General features: G+C 35.3%; 1 pseudogene; it reads right to left on the reverse strand.

The window, feature by feature from the left end:
• Positions 1 to 2,753: 2,753 nt before the first annotated feature.
• Positions 2,754 to 5,451, reverse strand: LOC132006998 (phosphatidylinositol-glycan biosynthesis class F protein-like; annotated as a pseudogene).
• Between the last annotated feature and the right edge of the window lie 19,478 nt (positions 5,452 to 24,929).

The raw sequence follows: 24,929 nt of genomic DNA on the forward strand, positions 1-24,929 counted from the left end.
TCATATATATATACATATTTAAGATAGTTTTACTAATTTTACACTAATATATAAACTAGTTTAAAACTAGTGTGAAACAAATATATTTAAAATACAGCTCATGGAAATTGGGCATTCTCCCGCCCAAAATACACTAAAAACTGTATTGTTTTATAGCTCTATTATTCTGGAGCATCCTATAATTTTAAGTTAGAACAAATCTCTCATTCTATATCTCTGACTCTCCCCATTCTGCACCTTTACTCCATACTCGAAGCATCCCAAATAACCCTAAAACCACAGAGAGTATCAAAATAGAATATAAAAAGAAAGGATAAATATTTTATTTAAACCAAAATTGTTTCTTTATTCTTATTTTCTAGTAAAGTTATACTCACATCTTTATAGTTGCAGAAGTCTCTGGAATTTTTCTAAGAATTATTTTCAAAACATTTCCTTTTTCCCTATTTTGCAGTATGCAATATTTCTCAACATTGTATGACCAAACTTTGTTCTTAACATTCATTCTTTCTTTCTAACAAGTTAACAATAAAACTATACTTTCCCATTTCATTCCTTAAATTTGCCCAGAAGGGATAAAAATACTCTGTTTTGAATGTTTTTTTTTTTTTTTTGTCATATTTATTAAAAATAGCTTGGTAAAATTTTATTTTTCTATGATCTGAAACATGATATTTACTACTAAATAATAGGAAATGCATTGAACTTTCAATACAGAAAGGTGACTAAAATTAAGTATTCCTCAGAATAGTCTTTCAGGAAGTAATTTTGATTGATTTACAATCTAGGCTTTCTGGGGTGTCTGGGTGGCTCAGTTGGTTAAAAGTTAGACTTTTGATTTTGGCTCAGGTCATGATCTCAGGCAACTGGGATCCAGTGCATCACTGGGTTCGATGTTCAGTGGGGAGTTTGCTTGGAATTTTATCTCTCCTTCTCCATCTGCCACTCCTTCCCCTCCCTCTCTCTCTCAAATAAATAAATAAATCTTTTTAAAAAAATCTGGACTTTCCATCTACATGTGTGAGCAATTCCATTATAAACTATAGCTTGTTTTCATTTGCTCAAAACTATTTCAAAATATATGCTCAAAGCTGATAGCTTTCATGACTATATTTGGTCATGAACCTAGGGTTGGATTGTTCAATGAAATCACATCAGTTACATGTTGAGTAAACCAGAAAAGCAGAAAAAAACATTTTTATATACTAAGAATTGGGTAGACACTTCCAAAAAATTTTTTCAAGTAACTTTATTTTAGTGTATGTTTTATGAAAAATAAGTTCTTAATAAGTTTAAAATAAATTGTTTAAAAATAAAAATATTTTTTTATTTTGAAAATATTTCTGTGTTTTTAAACATGTTATCTTGCATTCTCCTTGACATCACATTCTAACTTTTTTCAACTGTTTCCCCAATTCCCTTTCTTTCCATCTCTCTTTCTTTTTCCTCCCTCCCCTCCCCTTCTTAAAAATAAAAATAATTTATTGGTACAATTTTATTTTTCATATCTATGGCTTTGGAGTAACTATCATTTCCTATAGTTTCAGGCTTTTTTTCCTGTAGAATGGTGATATTTAGAATTTTAATATTAATATCTCATATAGGTAATGAAAAGTTATAATATAATGCATATATCTAAATAATTTTTATAAGCTTACAAATAAAGATTAAAATATTTAACAAATGATTTGAAAATGCATGTTCAATTACTAATATAATTTAAATTAAATTATATATCTTAAAAATGATAAATGCAAAAATCTGGAAATATTGTAGTACTCCATCTTCCATTGTGTAGCCTTTTCAGATAGCCTTCTTCTACTAGTGATATGCATTTTAGTTAGGGTCCAATAAGTATTTACATGTAGAAGAATAAAACCATACTCCTATCTTACAATACTCACAAAAATTACCTCAAAATGGATTGAAGACTTCAATGCAGGATTTGAAACCACAAGATTCTGGGAAGAATACATAGATGGTTATCGCTCTCACCAGCAAGAACGACCAGGAGACCTCAGCGAAGCAAGCTTTATTTCTGCGTAGCTGTTGGGATCTTCCTCTCTCCCGCCCGTGCATGTCTATATATACCAAGGTTGCACAACCAATCACTCGCAGCCACATAGATACAAAATCCTAAATTCCGCCTACTGGCTCACATCCAGCCACCATCTTAATGGTGTTTACTTTCGGGCACCGAAAAAGTCATGCAGCGCCCGGCCCCCCGCGGGCCCAGCCGGAGCAGCTCCGCACTGTCGCCACCCAGCGGCGGCGATGGCTTGAGGCAGCAGCGGCTGAGGCAACGAGCAGGCACGGTGGAGCCCAGAAGCATCACCGCCCATGCGCTACAAGCCGCTCGGGCACCGACATCTCCCCTTTTTCTTTTATATTAGGCATGCAAGGCAGGAGATTGTGCCTGTCTTAGGTTGTCAGCTGCCATGAACATGCTTACCCATCATCGGATAATTGCCCCTGGTTGGAGAACTCCTGGCTTAGGTTGCTATGTGCATGCAGCCAATCTTACCCGTCATTGACTACCGATCTAGCGCTGCCAGCCAGATTTGGGGAAATGTACCAGCTTCCAGTGCCATGCAAGCTTGTACTAGCGCCAACTGTTGCCTACATTGTTGTTTACGTAATGATGCAAAACGGCGGAACATAAGGATTTACAACAGATACCCAATCCTGTAATGGAGCTATGTCAATCTTATCTGCTTAACTCTTTCGACAGATTAGCAGCAATAGAAAGGTCATTATAGGCCACGGAGGTTATGCAAAGTCCAGAAAGTGATTGGATGCATCCGGTCGTCAATAGTTTCTGGAGAATGTCCACTTGTTACAGATGTGGTGAGAGCTATAGCCGCTGCAGTTGCTGCAGCTGCGGAGGCTGCTACAGCCGCAATAATGGCTGCAGTGATCCCAAAGTCTCTTTTATGTCTTGAGAGCAATACAGGCGAATTGTTAGGATTTACAGAAACGGGCATGGGAATGAAAGTAGGTATACAGGAGGGAGGATGGCGGACTCATTCGTCAGTGGCATGGGGAATGGCCAGGCTTTCACTATTGCCCATTGGTGCATCTGTTGAAGGGATGCTGGTGTTGCCAGGATCGCTATCAGGCCGAGCATCAGGACGGGGCAGGCCATGTTGATCGATTCTTCTAATCAGTCACTCCAGGACCCAGATAGGCACTTGGGCATCCTGTGGAAAAAGACAAACAGAACCTCGGTGCCATCTTAGGACCGGGTCAGGGCCTCTCCATTGGCCCGTGAGTATATCCTTCCACTTTGCCTGGGCTAGAGTGCGTTCGGTAACCGCCGCATGCCTGTCCGCTGCAGATGTACCATTATGGTCCAAGGACAAAAAATTTAAAATATAAGGGTGAGAGATGTAAGATCACGGGGTGACTTGTAGTCATCCCCTATTCCCCCTTTTCTTATTTTTTGTAAGCATCGTTTGAAGGTGCCATTGGTGCGTTCAATTATTCCTTGACCTTGTGGATTGTAAGGTATACCTGTAGTATGGACTATACCAAATTGACTTAGGAATTGATGGATAGATTTTGATGTATATGCAGGTCCATTATCTGTCTTTATTTGTTTTGGGATACCCCAATCTGCGAAGCATCGTAGACAGTGTGTGATGACTTGTTTTGAATTCTCCCCCGTGAGGGGAGTAGCCATTATGATACCCGAATAAGTGTCCACTGATATATGTACATACTTTTTGTTGTCCGAATTCAGGTACATGTGTGACATCCATTTGCCATAGGTGATTAGCTTGAAGGCCTTTGGGATTTACCCCTAAGGAAGGCTGAGGGAGTAATGTAGCACAATTCCCACAGGTCCTTACTATATCTCTTGCCTGTTCTTTGGTGATATGGAATCTATATCTTAAGGTATTAGAATTCACATGCCATTTGCTATGGAACAGCTTCGCCTGTTCTAAGGTAGGGCAAATAAGTTGGAAACGACTATTGTGGTCTGCTAGAGCATTGCCCTCGGATAATGGTCCTGGTAGGCTCATATGGGCTCTGTTGTGATCTATAAAAAATGGTGCAGTGCGCAGTTGCACAACCTCTTGTAGTTGCCTTAAGATCCATGGAATAGGTGAATCACTTAAGGAGAGGATTGCTGTTTCAATATTTTTTTTTTTGCATTTACCACGTATTGACTATCAGAAATAATATTTAGGGGAGTGTCTGAAAATCTTTGGAGCACTAGGAGCACTACTAGTAGCTCTACTTGTTGAGCCGACCTGGCAGGAACTATGACTGGGTTCACGATTCCATTTATGATATAAGCTCCTGTGCCCTCTTTACTTCCATCTGTAAAGACAGTAGAGGCTTCTTTTAGTGGTGTCGATCTACTAATTTTTGGTAGTATGAATTCAATACCCTTTGTGAATTCTATAAGTGGGTGTGAAGGATAATGATTATCAAATTCTATTGAGTAAGAGGTGGTCAGTATCGCCCAATCATCTAGGGTAGCACATAGTAGGCAAATCTGTTACTTAGTATACGGCACGATGCAATTGTAAGTTGCTTTCTATTCCAGTATATCCAGAGTGGTGAAATCACAAGTCCAGCCACGTAGCCAAAGGTCGCTCCAAGTGTACAGGAGATGGGTCATACCTGCCATGGTCTCTCCCAATCAAGTGGAATAGGAAAGGCTCCAAGTCATGTTCCTATAAAGCTAGAAATTGTAGTGATCTGAAGACTGTTCTCCCAAATGGATGTAACTCCATTTCTACTGAAAACTCTTAGCCATGCTTTGATGTTTGGCCCTAACAAACACAAACAAGGTACAGTAGTAAAGGTTGACAAAGTAACTGCAAATAAAAATGTTTCCAACACCAACTCTATGAGTGGTGCTCCATATAGAACAAAAATGACATGAAAGAAGAAACATGACATAAGAAAGTAGATACAGCATTTCAAAAACCTCACTACCTTGTATGATAATGAACTTCTTTTAGAGGATGCATTTGGTTTCACTACTAAATATAATACTAGATTGACGGCAGTTACAAAAACAGAACAGATGCACAACCATGTCAAGTGTGTTTCCAATATTGAGAAGTTCTCCAAGAAGAATGATGGAATGAAGATGCTTGGCGGCCATTCTGCAGGTGGCGCTATAGGCCTACATTCAGGGGTAGGAATTCTTGACCTTCTGACAGAGGGCGCTAGGGAGTCATATTTTTTCCCAGCTTCTTTGTATGTCTTTCCCTTTAAAGGTTCATTAGGGACTTCCTCTTTTAATTTTAAGTGTGTCATGGCTTCCCCAAGCTCATCTTCAGAGGAGCTCTCCTCTGAATTTTCTCCCCCTCTGCTAGATCCTGCCTTAGAGGCTTCTCTGACCTGCTCCTCGATAACATTTTTAACCGTTTTATGGTTAGAGTCTAGCGGAGTGCCGTTAGCCTTAAGCACCTCCGTCAGTAATCCTCCCATCTTAGTAAACTTTGATCCCATTATTTCTTGTCCTATGCCTAGGAACCCTTTTACTTCTCATCCTATACTTAGGAACTTTCTCACTTCTCGTCCTATACTTAGGAACTTTCTCACTTCTCGTCCTATACTTAGGAACTTTCTTATCTGAAATTTTGTGCACACTTACCGGATCGTTGCGTTCACTGAGAACTCCTCGGTGTAGGTTTCGGGTTTCCTGGGTTTCGGCACCACTTGTCGCTCTCGCCAGCAAGAACGACCAGGAGACCTCAGCGAAGCAAGCTTTATTTCTGCGTAGCTGTTGGGATCTTCCTCTCTCCCGCCCGTGCATGTCTATATATACCAAGGTTGCACAACCAATCACTCGCAGCCACATAGATACAAAATCCTAAGTTCCGCCTACTGGCTCGCATCCAGCCGCCATCTTAATGGCGTGTTTACTTTCGGGCACCAAAAAAGTCATGCAGCGCCCGGGGCCCCCCCGCGGGCCCAGCCGGAGCAGCTCCGCACCGACGCCACCCGGCGGCGGCGACGGCTTGAGGCAGCAGCAGCTGAGGCAACGAGCAGGCACGGCGGAGCCCAGAAGCATCAGCGCGCATGCGCTACAAGCCGCTCAGGCACCGACAGATGGTAAACTTTTTTACATGGGTCTTGGCAATGATACTTTGGTTATGACAAAACAAAATAGAGGTAAAGACAACAAAAGTAAAAATAAACAAGTGGAACCACATCAAACTAAAACATTTCTGGAAAGAAAAATATCAGTAAGATGAACGGGCCATCTATGTCAGAACCAACAATCTCTTTGGAGGCTCTTTGTAGGGAGAATCCTTTCTGGCCTTTTCCATAATCTGGTACCTTCACATGTTCTTTGGTTTGTTTCCATGTCACTCCAATCTCTGTCTTCATCTAAACTGATTTCTCCTTTCCTTTGTCTTCTTTTGTCTGTCACAAATCTCACTGTCCCTTTATTTTGTAAAGATATTAATCACTGGACTTGGGACTCACTCAAATAACCCAGGATGATCTCAAGATCCTTAACCTAATTATATTTGAAAAAATTCCTTTTTACAAAAAAAGGTAACATTCAGTTTCCCACATTATCCAGGGATTTTACCTATACATACCTTTTGGGGGGGCTACAACCAACTCATTATCAAAAGAATTTCTTTCCTTATCCTTTTCAGCTTCTGGCAGCTGTCTTCATTCTTTGTTTCATCGTTCACTTTCCATCTTCAAAGTAAGCAATGGTCTGTTGTGTTTTCCTCACATTATATTGCTCTGAATTTCCAGCTTCCTATCTTTACAAATAAGGACCTTTGTGGTTACATTGTCCCACTTAGATAACCCGGTATAATATCTTCCTCTCAAAGTTAGTTGATTAACAACCTTAATTCCCCCTGCAACTGTAATTACCTAATTTACTTATAAGCTCAAGAGACTAAGAACTGGAGATTTGGGGGGAAAATTTATTCTGCCTACCACTATAGAAAAGATGCCCTTTGTTCATCAGAGAGCTGTAGTTTCCCCATATTTTTAACAAACTTTTTCCATGTCCATAAAAAAAAAATAATCAGACATGTTTATTTTCAGTCAAACTATTATCCAGCCAAATTCTTTTTTTAAATTTTATAAAGACTTTATTTATTTATTTGAGAGACAGAGAGCACAAGTAGGAGGGAGAGGCAGAATGAGAGAGAGAGTTAGGGTCCCAGCTGAGGAGGAATCCCCATGTGGGGCTCAATCCCAGGACCCTCAGATCATGATTTGTGTCTAAGGCAGATAATTAACCAACTAAGCCACCCAGGCATCCCTCCAATCAAATTCTAAAATGATAGCACAAGGTTGATATTATTCTCTCTTCAAGAAAGCTGTAGCTAAAGAATGTTTATAAATTTAATTATATTTAATTATGGATTTCATCATATATAATTTTGTGCTCAACTTGGCTAAACATTTATTCATGTACAGAGTTTTGTTTTTCATCCTTTGAAATGAAAATAAATCAGAGACTTTGGATCATATCAATTTAATTACATTATTGTTACTATAATCAACAAAGAAGGTTTTTTTTAGACAATAATTCTGGGGTGACTGGGTAGCTCAGTCATTAAACATCTGCCTTCAGTGAAAGTCTTGGTCCTGGGGTCCTGGGATTGAGCCCTATGTTGGGCTCCCTGCTAGGTGGGAAATCTACTTCTTCCTCTCTCACTCTCCCTGCTTGTGTTCCCTTTCTCACTGCCTCTTCCTCTGTCAAATAAATAAATAAAATACTTCCAAAAATGATTATTCAGAAGTCAAATCAGGGTTTTACACTATAAAACATCTTGTAAATGTAAGGGAAGTGTCATTTTGTTATGGGCTATGGAAATGGAAATTGCTGAGTTTTTGTTTATTTTATTTTTATTTTCAGGCTCTTACTAATGATGACCTTTTGTATTTAAGCCAATGTAATTATTACTGACATTATTGTTGTTTTATCATAACATTATAGTACATACCATTAGTGAACTTTTAAAAGTAAAATTTAGAAATTTTCTGGACTAGGTTTACTTTAGTAAGTAGGGAGGTCTTTATATTATTTTTATATAATATAATACACATTTATATTCTTAATCTATATTCTATAATTATATAACATAAGATATTTTATATTCTTATTATAACATAATGGGAAATATTCAAAATTCATGCATTGCACTAATTTTTCTTAAGTCATTTTATGCCTTAACAAAATACAAAGTACAAATTTCATTAATGTTATTACTTTAACAATAATCTTAAAAAAGTTGTGTAAAATCAGATATCTCAGGGGCACCTGGGTGGCTCAGGGGGTTTAAGCCTCTGCCTTCAGCTCAGGTCATGATCCCAGGTTCCTGAGATCCAGCCTAGCATCAGGCTCTCTGCTCAGAAGGGAGCCTGCTTCCCCTTCTCTCTCTGCCTGCCTCTCTGCCTACTTTTGATCTCTCTCTCTGTCAAATAAATAAATAAAATCTTTAAAAAAATCAGATATCTCTATAATCAATTTCACTGAAAGCCTGACAATAAAAATAGACATCTTTAACATGTAGGTTTTATCAATAAAGTTATATTCCAGTGTTTAGTGATATCATTCCAATATGCTGGGAGCTTAATAAGTTGTAAATCAGAGAAAAATTAAGTCACAACAGAATGTATATTACTAAAACCTAGAACTTAGAGAGAAGGAAATAGTAAAATGATTACAGAGTAAGAATTATTCAGGGGGCACCCTGAGTGCCTCAGTTGGTTGTGTCTGCCTTTGGCTCAGGTTATGATCCTTGAGTCCTGGAATGGAGTCCTGTGTTGGGCTTCCTGTTCAGTGGGGAGTCTGCTTCTCCCTTTCCCTCTGCCACTCCAGCCCCCGCTCATGCTCTTTCTTTCTTGCTCTGTTCTCTCTTAAATAAACAAATAAAATATTATTAATGAGATATTCAGAAATCTATTCAATAAATAAAGTTGGAACATGTTATGTGCAATAGGTACTCTAATAGATCAAGCAATCAAATAAATCTAATGCAGTTTGGTAAATGCCACTATAGAAGACATGCAGGGTACTAAGAGTTTCCATATGAGGAGCTCAAATTCCTAGAACATGAAAATGGTGTAGAAGACATAACACTGTATTTTTTTTTCCTCAGGTAATTTATATATGTTAAAGAAATTATGTATTAACATAGTAGCACACTAACACAATTGGAAATCAGAGACTAAAATATTTGGAATATAAATGCTAGAGGAATTTAGAAAAAGTAAAGATCATTTGCTTAATGAGATAACAGAGGAAGGTACTGATGAAAGAATCAACTTTTTCTAAGTGCAAGTATATTGTAAGAATATGACAGTCAATGAATACAAAATACAATAGAGAAGCAGTAATTAAAAGTGACAATTAAGGAGATGGGGAATAAGAGAAAAGTATAGTAAGCCCTGAAACAAGAATTTAGTAAAAAGGAGTAGTAAGTGATAAGCTTTATAAAAGTAATTGGGGTAAAACTGTGAAGCATTGGGGATTTGTGGTTATTTAGGTTACTTATAATGAGCTTTTGTGGTGAACAAAAATGTGCAGCCCTGGGGAACCTGAGTGGCTCAGTGAGTTAAGCCTCTGCCTTCAGCTCAGGTCATGATCTCAGGGTCCTGGGATCCAGCCCCACGTTGGGCTTTCTGCTCAGGAGGGAGCCTGTTTCCCCCTGATGCCACCTGCCTCTGCCTGCTGGTGATCTCTGCCAAATAATAAGATCTTTTAAAAAATGTGTAGCAGATCTGATGCAGTGAGTATAATTACCAGAAGATCCCAGGTGGTGTGTTTAATTTCACCACCATGTTTACATAAGGGTAGCCTTCCAAGAGCAGTTGCCAGCAAATGACAGAGCCATAGTAATACTAAAGCAGACCCATTCCTATCATATGTAGGACTAGTCTCACAGGGCAACTTTGGTCTCAGAACTCCATATCAATATTGACCTAAATATTTTATTTTCATTTTTTATAGTTTTTAAAAAAGATTTTATTTATTTATTTGACAGAGATCACAAGTAGGCAGAGAGGTAGGCAGAGAGAGAGGAGGAAGCAGGCTCCCTGCTGAGGGGAGAGCCCGAGGTGGGGCTCGATTCCAGGACCCTGGGATTATGACCTGAACTGAAAACAGAGGCTTTAACCCACTGAGCCACCCAGGTGCCCCTGACCTAAATATTTTTAAAACTGTACTATAGTCTGAGAATCTTCCTAGTTAGTTCTTTTCTTCCCAGAGGCCAGACTTGCTGAATAAAATAACAGCTCTTTCCTTCTCTAACTTCTTGTCCTTTGTTTTTCAACACAAGAATTTCTGATAAAAAAATTTATTACCCTTCTGAAAACACAACCCTTATAAATTCTTAAGCTGGAAAGTGCAATGATTAAAATCAGATTTTATTAGGATTAAGATTGTAATGGTATACAAAATGAAATTTAAAAAAAAGAAGTCCTGGAAGCATACAAATTTGGATGGTTTGGATTTCTTTAATACCTATATGATGATAATATGGGACTCATAGTTGGCAACACATACAGAAAGGAAATGATAGAACAGGTATAATGGAGAATTTTGCAGTAGATCAATGTTTGCTCTGATTAAAAAAAGCAATACACATACCAAGAAATCATTTTCTTCAAAAATTTATAATGAACTCCTTCAAATCAGTTTAATAAGATTGATAATCTAACTTAACAGGTTTTTCACTAGAGATGATTCCAAATTTTCAATAAACATATTAATATGTACTCGACATTAATTAGTTATCAGATGAATGCTAGTTAAAATTGGATTGAAAAAATATTAAATACCAATGAAAATAGCCAAATTTTTAAAAACAGATAATATCAAGTTTTCGTGAGGGTGTAAAGCAACCTGACTTCCAATACAATTCTGATGGAAAAATAAGTTTCTATACCCACTTAGGAAAAGTGTTTGGCAATGGCTACTATGGCTTATCATATGTATAGTCAATAGCCAAGGACTTCCATTTCATTCCTATTGTGTTCATTTGCATTATTATATAGTTTTCATTGTTTGAATATACTAAAGCTTATGTATCCATTCTACTGTATGTATATCAAGTTAAAAACCAAGAGCTAATTTCTGATACTGAATGTAAGGATAGTAGTCATCCTTGGGTGAAAGTGGCTCAGTCCTGCTGAAAATATATTGCTTGTCTCAAATGACAGTTATACATATATTGACTTTGTGAAAATTCATCTACAATATACTTATCATTTTTGTACCAACTAAATATTGTATATTATGTATTCATATTTTACTTAGAGAAATTTTTAAATAACAAAAATATAGCCTTTCCAGATTAAAAAAAAAATATTTGCACTTCTTGCTGTATTGATTTTATTGTATATGCTTTTACTGTCATGGTTGGGCTTGTTGAATGCTTATCATTTCTTTTTTTTTAAGATTTTACTTATTTATTTGACAGACAGAGATCACAAGTAGGCAGAGAGGCAGACAGAGAGAGAGAGAAGGAAACAGGCTCCCTGCTGAGTAGAGAGCCTGATGTGGGCCTTGATTCCTGGGACCATGAGCTCATGACCTGAGCCAAAGGCAGAGCCTTAAGCCACTGAGCCACACAGGAGCCCTAAATGTTTACCATTTTCTAAATGTATCAGTGTAGATAGGACTTAGCTCTCCAATTAGTCAGTAAACCTTAAGCACTAGGACTATTTCTGATATTTATATCCACTCATGGATCTCTTCTTAAAAGCTATGTTGTTCCTAAAATCTTAGGTGATGGCTCTTATATCTCTGTTCTTGTGTTAATGATGTGTGCCTGTGTATACAGATGGGTTCACTAAATTGAAAATGGGATTTATTTTTAGCTTCCTGATATTATCTTCTTATCACCTTAAATTTATATAATTATATTTTCATAATTAAAACATTTTTGTTCATTATACTGTTTTTGCAATGAATACAATATCTGGAGACTGGAACTGCTGACTAAACATGTGCTGTAAAGAATAGCTAATGGTTTAGAAGCTATTTTTTCCAACCGTACTGCTTATATTTATTCCAGTGATAATGGAAGATACTCTGTATCCTCTTGGGCAATAACACCTGAAATGATAAAAAAAAAAAAGTATGGGTTGCAGCATGCAATCATAATGACTAGTTGTTATTATATGAATTAGTAAACAGTATTTCCCAAGATTAGAGCATTATGTAAATTAAAGTCTATAGATATCTGATTTATTTTAGTGGTTTTTGAGAAAGGGAATTGACTTGAAATATAAAACAGAAGCACAAACACACACACACACACACTTTTATTTTTCATGTGTAAAATCTGTTTTGCTTTGAGGACACTAGGCAGTAATGCATTATATTTTTTCCTCAGTGTTCTGAGTTTTAAGTGGAAAGATGAAGCCATACAGTACTGTCCATTTGAGTACAACTCTGTAAGACTTTAAATATATACCTGCAGAAAGCTTACTTCCAGCTATCATACGTTGAATATTATTGGAAGCTAGTCAATGAACAGGAGAATAATAGGCACTCTAGAATTTTCCCACAAAACCTGCTCATATTCAAAAATAATTTTCAGCATAAGTAAATTCTATTGATTTGATAAATCTGGAGAAATGCTGAGCTTAATTTTTATTTCTGAAATCCTTTATTTTTGGAAACCCACCAGAGTTATGACAAATGGAAGGAAGGCAATATTATATTTTCTCATACCATTATTATAAAGACTAACAGAACCTATTTGGAAATGAAAGTGAACAAATATTCAAATTACATAAAAAAGATAAAATATTTTTACATGTATTCAATGCAATTGCAGTGATGTTTAGATCATTGGATGTCTATATGATTTAATGACCTTCCAGTTTGTGATAGATTGATGAGGACATAGTACATGAATAGAATTGGCTGAGGAATTACCAGTGATAGATCTTCATTACTGGACCAGTGAAACTGAAGGATACCTTTTTCAAAAAATGAAAGCTTTATTCCTTCACTGTTAAAAAATATTTTTTTAAAAATTATTTATTTATTTATTTATTATTTTCAGCGTAAAAAAATCTTAAATAGGGCGCCTGGGTGGCTCAGTAGTTTAAGCCGCTGCCTTCGGCTCAGGTCATGATCTCAGGGTCCTGGTATCGAGCCCCGCATCGGGCTCTCTGCTCAGCGGGGAGCCTGCTTCTCCCTCTCTCTCTGCCTTCCTCTCTGCCTATTTGTGATTTCTCTCTGTCAAATAAATAAATAAAATCTTTAAAAAAATCTTAAATAGTCACTATTTTGCTGGGGAAATCAATTGCTAGTGTTTACATAAATTCATCTAACAAATGACTTAGTTCATGGAGAAAATTGAAGATAATATGTGGGTAAGAGTGGTAGAAAAGATTGAGTGAAAGAAAGAGATCTGAAGGTTCTATTTAGTGTTTAGTAAAACTTTAGGAAAAGATGCTGTTATTCTCATTGCTTCAAATTTGAGGGTTGTTACACAATTGTCAGTACATTATTATGTGAGGACTGACTATTGGCAGTAAGGAACGATTTTCACATCTTTGCCATTAAGGTTCTTTTTTTTTTTTAAAAGATTTTATTTATTTATTTGACAGAGAGAGATCACAAGCAGGCAGAGAGGCAGGCAGGGAGAGATGAAGGGAAAGAGGCCCCCTGCTGAGCAGAGAGCCCCATGCGGGACTTGATCCCAGGACCCCGAGATCATGACCTGAGCGGAAGGCAGTGGTTTAACCCACTGAGCCACCCAGGCGCCCCGCCATTAAGGTTCTTGATACGATTTAGATCTCACCAATAAAATGTTACAGAAAGAGACATAGAAAGCAGAAAGGAGGTAGAAGCAATGTAGCTTTACTGCAAGAGACAGAATTTATTGATGTTGGATTCATCAGACATAACTAATTATCATAGTCAACCAGATTCCATCTTTTCCTGTAAATCATATATGTCAGAGCTGCAGGGGAAGTGTGACATTTTCAGTTTTCCTTTTCAGTTTCCTGACTATATCTGCAATAGTGAATCTGAAAATTACCAATACTCCACAACTGACTACCAAGATTTTCAAAGGTTTTAAGCATGTAGTTCCCTGCATTAAATCCCATTTTGCTAGAAATATCTATAATGGTTTTTATGTCTCATATCATATGCTGATATATTGTCATTATTATAATTATTGAGGAGCTGACTACTTTTGGTAAACATAATTAATCTGATTATACCTCCTTAGGTGAATTATTTAACAAGTACATGTGTTTTTATTATTTCTTAAAGCTTATTTTTCCTCAGATTGGCCAGGGAAGTATGAACCCTTGAAACAATTTATCATAGTGCACATTATAATTACCAACAATTATTTATTGACTACTTTCTATCTTTATGTATCTATTACCTTTATGGCATTCTACTATATACTATATTATTATATACTACCTTCTGAAAACTGTGCTATGTCCTTATGGTACCAGAATGTTGTATAACATGTTTTATGCTTACAATTTTATATTCAGAATTTCAATCACAATTCTTTAGTAAATGTGATATCTTTTGTTATAATGACACTTTGATTAGGTAGAAAATTGTTTCATTTTATCATACATCATAGTCTGCCATATTATTATGAGAACTGATTGTATTATAAACTTTAAATTTTACTTAACAATCATAACTTCCTTCTATGTATAGCAAACTACATTTGTTTACAGAGAGATAAGATGAATACATTGTGGCCCATTTCCCAAGGTGCTCACAATCTAGTGGCTAGTACCAGCATGGGTAAGACAGGTTATGACAAATTTAGATTATGATTCACTCAGCCATTCAATATAGAAATATAAAGGAGATACTATAATAGTATAATCAGATGGTTTTAGTTTTGATCAAGAAGTTGAATAAACCTTAACATATTAATAGAAATGTTATCTGCCCCTACTTTGAATTTGATCAAGGCTAAGGAGGAAAAATGACATTTTGTACAAACAGAACAGCCAGAAAATGACATAAATGGATGAAAGTAAGTGGGCTATTTGGTAGTTAAAAATATTTTATTACATTGGAGTATATAATGCATGCTATCAGGATGAGTGTGAACTTTATTTTCTAGGCAATCGGGAGACAACAAAAGAGAGTTAACAACAGAATGCATGATTAAAATTGGTTTTAGAGTGTATTTAAGTGGTAATGGAAATTATGGAATGGAAGGGTCCTGACAAGGGTCCTGAAAATACCAATATCCTTCTTTTGCTTTGTATTTAATGGCTATTCTGCAAAGGTGACATTGCCTCATTAGTATAACTACTGTAGTATAATTGCCTGACATTAAGCTTTTTTTTTAAATTTTAATGTTAGTTCCTTATACTAAACTTTTGATTTTCAAGGCATCTATTTCAGAAACAGCCATCTTGAATAAACATAATGCCAACTTTGTGATACAGCTACTAATAAAACAACTAAATAATTCAGTCTGCCTCATCCATGAGATTCCCCTTTTAGAAAGTCCTTGGTAGTCTAGATAACTGACTGCCTGAATCACCTTGTTTTTCCCAACCTGTGCCCTAATTTTCACTCTTATACTTTAAGTTCACCAATAAAGACTGAACATGTGAAGCCCTAGGCATTCTTCCATGGACCCCAATAAATGCAGACCTGCAAGTTCATTCACTATTCTCTCTCTCTCACTCTCTTTCTCAGGGACTTGGCTGTATGGTTTTTGGGTGTGTCATGTATGCTTCAGTGTCTGAGTAATAGTTTTTTTTTTCAAAACTCTCTGACGTTTTTTTTTTTTTTTCCTACTGCTTGTCTTGTAATCATAATAAGAAACACAAATGCCTTTCAAGCCACAGCATTGACTCTGGTTGGGAAAATATCTGTGGGGGTAATCCCATAGATGACTGCCTCAGGCATTCCTAACCAACAACATCACTATCAATAGACTACAATAAATGCAAAACAACTGCTTTATAACAAAGATGGATTATTTATGAACTGAATTTTCTCAGCAAAAGGTCCCAAACTGGATTTTCGAGAGTATTATTTTTGGATTCTGCTGTGTATAATGAGAAATGTCAATGTGTGACTTTATGATCTCGCAGATGGCTAGTTATATTAAATTATTTATTATAGTCTTTTAAATTTTTTATTTTTTAAAATTTATTATAGTCTTAATGTTTCTCTTTTTTTCTAGAAAGCATACCTTAATTTGTGTAATAAATCTACATTATATGCTTTTTATACTTTGTCTAATGATATCCTCAATGAATATACTCTCTTTGAATGAATTTGTACTATGACTAAATCCCCAGTGAGCTGTAAGAATTGAGAAATTCTGCAGGCTTGAGTGGAAAACAAGAGATAGAGTTTTAAACCTGAAATGCTTTATAATAGGCTATTTTAAATTTAAGAAAATCAACATAAAAATGTATACACGGTCTAGTTCAGTAAAAAATAGAACATTGCCCATATTTTTCCAATTTTTCAAGTAAAGACGTAACTTCTTTGATTTTTTTCTTTATTAATCTCTTCTTTGCTCTCTCTTTCGTCATTGAACACATTTTTGCTGGGATCTAAGAAACTAAAAAATGCATTTTTAAGTCATATTTATAAGTTGGAATTAGGTTTAAGACCTGATTTTTTGTGGAAAAAATTGAAGTTATATTGTAGTGAGATTTGCCCTATGGATAAAGATGTTAGTATTTTATTAGGTCTTTGCTTTATTTTCATGTTTGAGGAACAAAGACTTCAATTATTTAATCACTGTATCTTTTTGCTTAATGGAGAAATGAAATTATGATATTATTCCGTTTTTATTAATCACCTCCTGGTGTTCTATTATTAATAACAGAATGGCAAGATTGAAAACAATGCCTTTTGTTCGATGTTTCTGAGTGTTTTTGGTGCTACACTTTTGAACCAAACTAAAGAATACTCAGGATTTATCGTGTTCCAAAAACAGGAAAAGCACTTATACAAAAACATTTATAGATTTCTACTTCCTCAAATAACCCTTGGAATGACTAGTGAGTAAAATACCATGTTCTTGACTTACTGGGTTTCAATTCACCATCAGAGTTACCTCCAGAGGACTGTGTATTATTATCTAGGGAGCCTCTTCTTGGTTGTAATTAATCGTAAGCAGTAGCCCAAGTCACACACTAATACAAAGACCATCAGTAAAAATGTCACATCAAAATCAATTAAAGCAAATAGACTTTCTAGCTATCTGTGCATCTGTCAGGACATTACTGATCTTTACTCTCGCATATCATATGTATGAACTCTCTATCATGGTTAATTTTTCTTGCTACCACATATAGACCAACAATTACAGAAATTGACTACACAATGTAAATTCAATTGACATAAAGCTATATAAAAATTGTGTGATACCAGTGTAAGAATGAACATACAGGTTAACTGAACAAAATAGCAATTATAGAGGGACAAAGAGAAGATAATTATTTAGCATGTGATAAATACAACATATTAAATTGGAATGAAAAAAGTTACTACTCTGAAAAACAATCTGAGGGGTTTGAAGTGGCGGGGGGGTGGGAGGTTTGGGTACCAGGTGGTGGGTATTATAGAAGGCACAGATTGCATGGAGCACTGGGTGTGGTGAAAAAATAATTAATACTGTTATGCTGAAAATAAAAAAAAAAAGAAACACACACAAAAAAGCTACTATTCAGTCACGTATGTTAGAATGAATTGTCATTTAGGTTATATACTATATATATATATACGTATATATGTATATATATATATATATATATACACATTCTTTATATTTTACACTTAAATAGATTCTATATAGATTAAAGTGATAGTTTAAACTCAGGAGATATACATCAGAATTTTCTTTCTTTCAAAATATATATTACAGCAATATTGGGATGAACTAAAATATCAAAAATAGTTTAAATAATAGTACATTTATCAAAGGACTTTTATGAAAGAGAAATAAAAGAATATCATCTCATTTTACTCACATACGATTGCTGTAACCACTTCTTTTTTACCTGATATATTATTTTTACTGATCTTTGCTTTTTCTGTCTCAGCATGATATAAATACAACAACCTGTTGAAAAGTGAAAATTAGAAAATCTAGTCAACTGTCTCTTTTCCACACTTTTTATCTGTGAACTGAATTAGTTGAAAGGTTGAATGATTTACAGAAATAATAATATAATATGCTGAATAGCAAATAAAAATATATCTATCAAATTATAATTATCATAGTATTTTTAGAGCTGCAAAAGACTTTAGAAATCAGATTATATAATCTTATCTTCCTGGAGATGAGGAAACTGAGTAAGCAGTAGTCTTTTTAAAACATGGATATTAAACATATATTTCTAAAAAAAAAAAAAAAGCCATATAAAAATTGGAAACAAGAACAAAAGCCAAACAACTTAGGAAGATAAAACAATGAAGTGCCAAAATTAACAAGCAATATCTTATGGTCATTCTTTCTAGGATTGTGTAATTTCAGATTAAACTAAACTCCCTTTGGAGAAGAGGTAAAAATCAGACCCTTTCAAAATGAAGGGATGATCATTCTGTTCTTCCTAAACCTCTACTTTGATTGGTACATCACAGTGATATTTTGGGCCTCCTGAAATTAGTATAAATTCAGAGCTAGCATCCAGTAGTCCCTGAAACTCTGATTATTTTATTTTTCCTAATGTTTTTCTGGTAAAAGGCTTTAGGTCTCTAAGGAAGAGTGGGATAAAGGCTTACAGTTCACATTTTTGGTAATGCATTGGGGTCCTTCTTCAAGGGAAATCAACTTCTCCTCATCTTCTGGGGCTTCCATCTAGTTATAAGTGTAGGGGCAAAGGGTGGAGGAAGTGTATACAGAGGAAATCTTGCCTCCAGGGAGGCATTGTCAGTTTCTTCAGACAATGCAGGGTTAATCTCAGAAATGGAAATATCATTCTTCCTTGTAAAGAAGATTCTAAGAATTTAAGGGCTTTGTGTTTCCAGCTTCATCAGAATCTTCTCACATGTCATTATCCCAGCTTTCATGATATAATTTCTTCCCAAGTAATGACATTTTAAAGTATACACCCTGCAAGGCAGATGATTTAATTTGCATTTCAATTCAGCCCCTGACAAAATGTGTTTGTGAGTTTGGTTTTCAGAAGCCTCAGCTTTGACACTACTGGGGATGAGAGTCACTTTTAGGGCAACCATAGAAGATTTCAGGCCATCCTTGAGGTGGAAATTCAAGTTCTGGAAGTCATCCTTTCTTTCCCCATTTTGTCCAGGGACATTTGGAACAAGAAGTCAATCTCTTTGTACTCCTTAGTTTGACAAAAATGTTGGAGATATTGTATACATGGCCACCCAGATCCTTGATCTTATAAATGTTTGATTAGAAATATTAAATGGTGATATTTTGTTTGTATTTATTGCCACATTATGCCATGGAGTATCACTGCTCTCTTTAATACTGAAAATACCATTAGTGTCTTCTAATCTAATCAAATTGGAGACCTAATTCTAGAAACTCCAGAGACAATTCAGAAAATTCATTTTTTTAAAAAAATTCTATTCCTCTAGAAGAACTTTTGGTAACAAAATCTATATTAATAAGATACTTCAGTGAAACAGAAGTATTATCTATCTATCTTTGCCTATGTTTATACCTATGTCTATACCTATCTATATTTATATCCACATCATTCATATCTATATATAGTCTATCTACATTAAAGATGGAGAGAGAGAATATTATGAGGTACAGGCTTACACAGTTATGAAGACTAAGTCCCATCTTTTGCCATCTGCAAGCTGAAGACATAGGAACATTGTCTGGGTAATTTAGTCAATGTCAAAAGACCTGATAATCAAGGGATCCAATGGTATAATCCCAGTCTGAGACCAGGAGTAGATGTGATGAGATGTTCCAACTCAAATAGTGAGGCAGAAAAAAGAAACAAATACTCCTTCCTCTGCTTTTTGTTGTTTTCAGGCCCTCTATGGAAGAGTTGATGCCCATTCACATTAGAAAAGCCAAACTACTTTACTGAGTCCATAGATTCAAAGCTAATCTCATCCAAAAACACTATCACAGACACATTCAGAGATAGTTTACTGTGGCCAGTCAACATATAAAATTAGCCATCACAAGTCCACGCTTGTCAACATGTCATTCCTATACATCTCCTTAAACTATAGTTGGCCTCCAAATAAAAACAAAAATAATGTCATAATTTCACCTAACATTATAAAATTATACTACATACAAATGAAAATACACTAACCCTTGCCCCAGAAGAGGAGATAAAGTCCTTGAATGATATCTACCCTTTTCTTTGATATCTAATAACTTAAATACTATGATGTAAAATTAACAATATTTAAATATTATAATATAAAAGCAATGCATTTTGTGTTACATAAGCAAGGAAATAAAATGAATATATACATACATCATAGCAAAATAAGGGGTAAATATAATTACAGTTCTCATTTCTGTAAGTGATGATGTAGTTATAGCTGTATTTTAATTATCTTCTTACACTATGCATCCTGTGTTTCATTTGTTTTCAATAAGCACCTCATTTGTTCATGATTCTTTACCTGCTGGGCTAACCCAAACTTTCATCCTTCAGTGGTTTGAGCCATTAGTAGTCCTGAGTAAATTGAGTTGTTTCAGTTTTCAGTTGACCTTAATCACAGGGCATGGTAATGCTTAGAGATGCCCTGGGTGATATCTTGTATTCATGACACATGCTGCTTTATCTCAATTGATGAGTAGCAATCCAATTTATCCTTGGTAGTCAGGATCAATCACCTCAGCCAACAGTGTAACTCCTTTCTTTATTTGACTATTGATTCAGAGGCCCAGTATGGCTATTATAAATGGGAATCTACTTATAGAAGGTATTTTAAATAATCAAACTCATAAAAAACATAAAGTATAATGGTGGTTGTCAAGGTCTGGGGGCTGTACATATTGGAAGATGTTATGGAAAAAATGTTATGCAAGAAAAATAAATTCTAGAGATCTGCTCTACAACACAATGCCTGTATTTAACAATACTGTATCACACACTTAAAGATTTATTAAGAAGATAAATATCATGTTAAGTGTTCCTAACACAATAAAATAAAGTAAAATAAATTTTAACTATTAACAAGACAAACATAGGAAAAACTTATAACTGCTATTTATAATGCAATAAATGATTTTTAAATACACTTTATTGTAGAGTGAATAGCTTTTCATCTTTCATGTTTGCCTTTTAATAAAATTTGAGCTTGTGATTATCACTCACAGTGTTACAGAAGACCTTTATGCAATATTCCACATGATAAATGCCCTCTTGAGTTTAGTAACAAAAAATTATTGTGTCCGAGTTTCTGGTTCAAGGTTGTAACATATGAAGCAATTGATTTCACCCCTTCTTATGGACACCCAGAATCTACAGCTTCATAGGAAACAATTACTTTTAAAACAAACAAACAGGGGTGCCTGGGTGTCTCAGTGGGTTAAAGCCTCTGCCTTCGACTCAGGTCATGGACCCGGGGTCCTGGGATTGAGCCCCGCTCTGGGCTCTCTGCTCAGTGGGGAGCCTGCTTCTCCCTCTCTCTCTGCCTGCATCTCTGCCTACATGTGATCTATGTCTGTCAAGTGAATAAATAAAATATTTAAAACAAACAAACAAACAAACAAACAAACAAAAAACACTCAGGGACACCTGGGTGGTTCAGTTGGTTAAACATCTGACTCTAGTTTTCAGCTCAGGTCAGGATCTCAGTGTCATGAGATCAAGTCCTTTGTTAGGTTCCATGCTCTGCATGCAGTCTTCTTGAGATTCTCTGCCTCTTACTCTCCCTCTGTCCCTGCCCCTGCTTGCATTATCTCTCTCAAGTAAATTAGTAAAAGCTTTTAAAAAATAAATAAATAAATAACACCCAAACTAGCTGAGTGATTCCTATACATTGGGTAAATAAAAAAAAAAAAAAAACAAGATTTATACTGAATTAGGTAGAAGAGGTTGAGATGCAGTCTTGCCAGAAAGCCTACCCCCAGGTCAGTGACACACAATTGTGAGGAAAAGTACATGAGTGACATGATTGGACTGAAACATCTAGCATCCTATCTTTTAAGATTTACATCTGAGAGAGAAGCCCCCAAAATATGTAGCTCTGAAAGCTAGTGGGGCTTGTGTCCATGAAACCCACAAGGCTATAGTGAAAAAAGAAATAGTTCTTAATGGTCTAATAGATCTCACCATGGCCATTCTCCCCCACCTCAGTCCAACATAGAGGCAGGAGACTAAAACAGTTTTTCTATACAAGAGGCATATTAGCATATCTTAAAAACTGCAGGCTTGAGAGTCAGGATTATTATTTAAGATACAACCAAGGGTCAACTTCAATACTTTCCAAAGACTGTTGTAGTCAGTAGATGCCATATTTGTGCTCTCCTTCTGTAACCAGGTCACCAGTATTTGCATAAAAGGACACATTTCTGGTTCCTGGGATTTAGTGGCTGCTTCCCAGAGCACACGTACTGGTAGCCAGTATGACTTGTGTTCATGAGTTCAACTGGATGGTAGCAAAGAAACTATGTGTAACTGTCTACATCCCCAGGGCTCAGTGCAGAAGACTGAAATGATCATCTCCCAGTCTTCCCCTGAAGAGCTATACTGTATACTTTTAAAAGCCACTGCCTGAAAGTCTGGCTTCCAAAAAGTGTGCATTTAAGTACCAACTGAGATCCTCTCCTTTGGTACACTGGCAAGTCTTGACACACTCTTAACTACTGGGAGCCACTAAGAACAAAGAAGTCTGCTTAGACAATCACAGAGATTTGAGAGACAGTCAACAGCTAGGGCAGGGTTGAATAATAAAATTTATCTCCCACACAAGACCAATTCTTCAACACTGTGATATGGCTATTTAATGTGCAGAAACCCACACAGAGAATCAAGGAAAATTAAGAAACAAATGATTTTATTCCAAATGGAAGAATAAGATAAAATCTCAGAGAAAAGCCATAATGAAATGGATATATGAGATTTACCTGATAAAGAGTTCAACATAATGGTCATAAATATGATTGCCAATGTTTGAACTACATAAACAAGATATGTGTTTCAACAAAGAGAAGATAAAAGAAAATATCAAACAAAAATTATAAAGCTGAAGAATACAATGACTGAACTAAAAAAAAAATCAATAGAGTGATTTAATTACAGACCAGATGAAGCTGAAGAAAGGATCACCAAACTCAAAGATAGGGCAGTGGCATTCATCCACTCAGAAAAGCAAAACAAAAAAACAAAAAAACAAAAAACAAAAAAAAGAATGATGATAGCTTAAGAGACTTAAAAGACAGCATTAAAAAGATCAGTACTCACAGTATAAGTGTCCTAGAAGAAGAAAGAAAGAATGAGACAGAAAACTTATTTGAATAAAGGGTAGTTAAAAACTCTCCTAACCTGGGGAAGGAACTAAAATGCAGATCCAAGAAGCCCATGCATTCCAATCAGATGAATGGAGACCAACCCTGAGACAAAAGATTAAATTGTCATAAGTTAAAGGGAAAGAGAGACTCTTAAAAGCAGCATGAGGAAAACAAGTTGTTACATATAAGTGAGACTCCATTAAAAAATCAGCAGATGTTTAAGTGGAAACTGTAATGGCCAGAAGATAGTTGCGTGATATATTCAGTGCTGGAAGGAAACAAACAAGCAAACAAACAAAACAACAACAACAACAACAACAAAAACCGTACCAACTAGGAACACTTTATCTTAGAAAGTTGTACTTCAGAACCTAAAAAAAATTAAATAAAAAATTCTAAACCAACAAAAGCTGAGGGAGACTAGAATAGACTTACAAGAAATATTAAAAGGACTTCTTTAAGGTGAAATGAAAGGGCATTGATTAGATATAGGAAAACATGAAAATATAAATGCTATTTGTAAAATTAATACACAATTAAATTCAGAATAATCTAAAGGTTCATGGTGGTGAGTTAATAACTTACAAATCTTGTATAAAGATCAAATAACGAAAGTAGTAAAAATAGATACAATAATTTGTTAATGGTTACAAAAGCTAAACAGATGTAAATTGTGACATCAAAAATATAAAACATAAGGGGAAATAAAAATGTAGAGCTTTATAATGCATTCAAATTTAAGTTATCAGTATTTTTTTTAAAAAGCTCTTATAACTATAATATATTTTATGTAAGATTCATGATGCCTACAAAACAAACTTACAGTAGATAAGCAAAAAAGAAACTAAGCATACCATTAGAGAAAAACATGGAATTACAAAGAAAAAGAACAAGAGAAGAAGAAAACATCAAAGGAATTACAAAAACTCTAGAAGAGAATTAATAAAACAATAACAGTAAATCCATATTTATCAATAATTATTTTAAGTGTAACTGGCTGAATTCTACAAAGAAAAGTTGTAGAGGAAGTAAATGGACTAGAACCAAAAATACAAAAACAAATATATGCTGCCTACCGGAGATGCACTATGTTTTTTCTTTTTAATTTTTTAAAATTATTTAACTGCTGTAAAGTGGTATCTCAATGTGGTTTTAATTTGAATCGCCCTGATGGCTAGTGATGATGAACAATTTTTCACATGTCTGATAGCCATTTGTATGTCTTTATTGGATACGTGTCTGTTCATATATTCTCCCCATTTTTTAATATGATTGTTTTGTGTGTGTTGAGTTTGAGGAGTTCTTTATAGATCCTGGATATCAACCTTTTGTCTGTACTGTCATTTGCAAATATCTTCACCCATTCCTTGGGATGCCTCTTTGTTTTGTTGACTGTTTCCTTTGTTGTGCAGAAGCTTTTGATTTTGATGAAGTCCCAAAACAACGAATACTTTTATGCAGAAAAGAAATAAAATTAATTAATTTAAAAATATTTATTTGACAGACAGAGATCACAAGTAGGCAAAGAGG

Source organism: Mustela nigripes, chromosome X, assembly GCF_022355385.1.
Source record: "Mustela nigripes isolate SB6536 chromosome X, MUSNIG.SB6536, whole genome shotgun sequence".
NCBI lineage: Eukaryota > Metazoa > Chordata > Mammalia > Carnivora > Mustelidae > Mustela > Mustela nigripes.